We start from the raw sequence: 4,430 nt of genomic DNA on the forward strand, positions 1-4,430 counted from the left end.
TGGGCTGGTGTGTAGTGGCATGATCATGGGTCACTGCAGTCTCCACCTGCTGGCTCAGGCGATCCTTCTTCTTCAGCCTCCTGAGTAGCTGAGACTACAGCTGTGTGCCACCACGCCTGACTTTTTTTTATATTCTTTTTTGTTGAGACAAAGTCTTACTCTGTTGCCCAGGTTGGTCTGAAACTCCTTGGCTCAAGCGATCCTCCTGCCTTGGTTTCCCCAAGTGCTGGGACTACAGGTGATCAGTCTTTTTTTTGTGACATAATGCTGTTGCACACTTAATAGACTTGAGTGTAGTAATTTTCTTTTGAATATAGCTTTTATGTGCTCTGGGAAACTCGAAAATCATGTGACTCACTTTGTTGTAACCTATGCTTGAATTCTTCAACAGTACAGCCATACACAACCACTAGATGGCACCAAAGTTTCATTTCCACCTTGCTCACAAACTGTAGTGTTTTTTTGTGTTGTTGTTGTTTTTGAGTTGGAGCCTCACTCTGTCACCCAGACTGGAGTGCAGTGGCCGCTCCCGCCCACTGCAGCCTCGACCTGCTGGGCTCTGGCGATCCTTCCGCCTCAGCCTTCCAAGTAGCTGGAACTATAGTCGCGTGCTACCACACCCAGCTGATTTTTTGATTTATTGTAGAGATGAGGTCTCGCCGCCCAGGCGGGTCTCGAACCTGCAGGCTCAGGCAATCCACTCACCTCAGCCTCCCAAAGGCGCGGGATTATAAGCTGAGCCACCAAGCCCAGCAACTTTAGTGTTTAAAGTAGCCCCTATCAACTATTTTAAATTCACAAGGAAGTTATACCACATAGGAGACAACAGGTATATTTGCTGCAGGTCCCACTGTTAAGACTCTTGAATTAACAACCCTATACCCAGACCTTGCCTTTCAGATCATTATTGGAAGGACGGCAGAAAGCCTCGTGTGAGGATGCTTACAATGGGGCTTCTTTGGGATTATTGCATCCTCAGTATGACACTAAGATAGTTGTCTATTTTCCTGTTCGTTGTGCCCCTATTATCCAGCTACATAAATATCTGTGACTCTGACCCACAAGGTTTTCTGCCTCAAGGTTCTAAATTTGACTCAAGATTATCCCATACCTTGTGAGGTCCAGACCTCACCCTCAGCCAAATCCTTGACAGCAATGGACCATCAACTAAGATAACAGTCCTGCAACTAGACTCATTCCCAATGGTGACCCGAGCCCGACAGCTGGGAATCCCAGGTGGAATCCTCCATGATCCCCAGTGCTCATCGAATCTGCTACCCAATGTCTCCTCCACCCTTTATACCGCCTGTTGTTCTCCTCACTTCTCCTCCTTTCCCAACTCAGCCCTGGCCACAATAAGCAACTCTTCCTTCTCCTTTGGCACCTTTGCTTTCTGCTCCCCATACTCTGTTCTTCTAGCCTCACGCCCTAATATACCATTACCCCCTGATGAGACATTACACAATAATTTTTATGTAAGCCTCACTGAATGAAGTCAATGTTTTAATGTATAATAGTCATTTAATATATGAGAGGAGACCCCCCCGAACTGAATTTATTTACAAAAAAATTGTGTATTTATTCTTACACAATTCAAACTTCAGTCACCTTCAAAGTACTCTCCATTTGATGCAAGACACCTACTGAGACACTTTTTCCACTGCTCAAGACAGTTTTTGAACTCATCAATTTTTTTTCTCCAAGAGATGAGGTCTTGCCAAGTGGCCCTGAAGGACCCAAGAGACTCAAAAAAGCTATACTTACTGTAAAAGAAGCGTTCACTGTATCTTATACAGCTCTGCCTCACGTTCGCTATATTTTATGAATTCTTAGTATTTTAAATCCTACCTCAGGCCCCATAGGACTAGGCATATTCCTTTGCCTGGTAGTGACCATGATTGTAAAGTTATACAATGTTTTAAGCAGTATGTGCACTTAGAACTCTTGTTAAGCTCTGTTCGTCCCAATTGCCATGCTGACTTCTGCTGCTGCAACGGGATGTAAATGTTAAGCAAACAAGCCCCCCCTGAACATTCCTTTGTTTAGATCAGCAGACTTGGTGGCGCTAGCCACCCTCTCGGTGGGCTCCGCTGGGCTCTGCGTTGTTTCAAACCTGCCTGCTTGCTCAAGTTAATTTACACGCAGTGCTTATCTGACATTCCACTCTGCCCGTTTAGCAGTTCCCCGTCAATCACAGGTAGCTGAGCTAGAGCCTGCGCAGACCAGAAAAAAAAACCTACCAATCCCAAGTGCCCCCGTACCCATTAGGAGAAATTACCCAATCATGTAAAAACAAGTTTAAAGTTCTTTCCCCTCCCTCTGTAATTGTGCATAAAAACTGCTTGCTATACTGAATCAGGGCTCTCGTCCCTGAAGTCGCTGCATCGGCTTCAAATGTGAGCCCAGACTCGAGCCTGAATAAAGACCCTCGTGTGTTTGCATCACAGCTGGCTCTTTGTGGTCTGTCGGATTTAAATCTTGGGTTTAACAGCCCAGGCTGGTCTCAGAACCTGCGGGTTCAGGCAATCTTCTCAACTTGGCCTCCAAATGTGCTGGAATTATAGGCATGAACCACCACATCTGGCCAATTTTTTTTTAGTTGGAGTCTCACTCTTGTTGCCCAGGCTGGAGGGCAGTGGCATGCTGATGGCCACTGCAGCCTCGACCTGCTGGGCCTAGGCAATCCTTCCACCTCAGCCTTCCAAGTAGCTGGAACTACAGATGCACGCCACCACACCTGGCTAGTTTTTTGTGTGTGTGATTTATTGTAGAGACGAGGTCTCACCAAGTTGCCCGGGCTGAACTCGAACTCCTGGGCTCAGGCAATCCTCTCGCCTCAGCCTCCCAAAGGGCTGGGATTACAGGCTGAGCCACCGCGCCCAGCCAAACTCATCAATTTTGATGCCTTTTGTTGGGAGCCAGCCATGGCGGCCTCCCTGAGCGTTAGGGATCCAGGCAGGCTGCGGACCCTGAGACCACCAGGCTCGTTCAGGAGCTGAAGGCCCATTCCCTCCTCTTTTCCTTGTTGTTTAGCATTACCCACTGGTATGGATTTTAACAATCTAAGCATGAAGTTCTGAGAATATGACAGGCATGGCTGACTTTAGGGATCCATTGTTCCTGCTTCTCACAGACTGTGGTTTCGGCTTTAAACTTAACACAGTTCAAACTCAGATCACATTTGGGAGCCTTATACGTGATACAAGCTTCTTTATAAGATTTAAAAATATATTTATAAAATTAGTATATACATTTAGAGGGCTGTTTCCAGCATTAGATGGTGTAGATGATTATCTAGGGTTACCAGAAATGGCCCAGCACAAACTTTGGGCTGGGTCACATTCTTTAGGAACTGGTTTAAGCCATAATTAAGAGTTGTTTATAGTACAGGTAAAGTTAGCACAGAATAGAAAGGTATTAGGATTTAAGTCAGTCATTAGGTGTTGTGTATGCATAAGTTTTAGAAGTTATTGATTATTAGGATTTTATGATATTAAAACTGTTGTATTGCTTTTGAGGAACATAAGTCAAGCATAAGGAACAGTGAGATAATTTTGGGATTGTCCTTCCTCATGCTTGGGGGAAAATGCCTGGTGGGCGGGGATGCCCCCAACCCACCTGGCTTTGTGTTCATGTAAAACTCTTGTGATTTGATTGGGGTTGTCCTTCCTCATTCCGGAAACGACTGGTGGGTGGGGGACGCCCCTCACCTACCTGGCTTTGTGCTCATGTGAAAGTCTTGAGATTTAACATGTGAAAATTTGGGATAAAAGACTCACGTTCGTTCCCAATAAACGGCTTCTGCTCATTTCACTGAACAGTTGTCCACTTTCTTTCTCTTTCTTCCTCTTTATATCTATGCCAACATCTTGCTTTTTTAAATATCTATCCCTACTATAGAATCGGCTTCTGCACTAGACAGAGTCCAGTCTCTTTCTTCCCTTCTATTTCTCCAGAATATTCGCTGACGCTGCCCCACCTTCCAGGGACCCTCTAAATCTCTTTTGGGGGGCTGGCTCCCCATAGCCTTTTAGTGCTTCTGATGTTTTTTTATTTCATTTCTTCCACGTCAGCAAAATGTTTCCATTTGAGGGAAACTCTTCATCTGGGGGAACAAAACAAAGTTGCTCAGGGTGAGATGGGTGAGTACGGAGGGTGGGGCATGGGGGATCTTGCTGTCTTTTGGTCAAAAACTGCTGAACACTCAGCAATGTGGGGACAGGTGTGCTCTAAATCACCCATCATGAAATGGACAAATGGCTTGAAAGAATCTTCAAAAAAAATTCACTGAAGCAGCCGGGCTCAGTGGCTCAGCCTGTAATCCCACACCTTTGGGAGCCTGAGGTGAGTGGATGGCCTGAGCCTGTGGGTTTGAGACCTGCCTGGGCAGGCGAGACCTCATCTCTACAATAAATCAAAAAAATTAGCCG

This window comes from Carlito syrichta, unplaced genomic scaffold (genome assembly GCF_000164805.1).
Source record: "Carlito syrichta isolate Samal-C Ts95f unplaced genomic scaffold, Tarsius_syrichta-2.0.1 Scaffold315987, whole genome shotgun sequence".
In the NCBI taxonomy this organism is placed as follows: domain Eukaryota; kingdom Metazoa; phylum Chordata; class Mammalia; order Primates; family Tarsiidae; genus Carlito; species Carlito syrichta.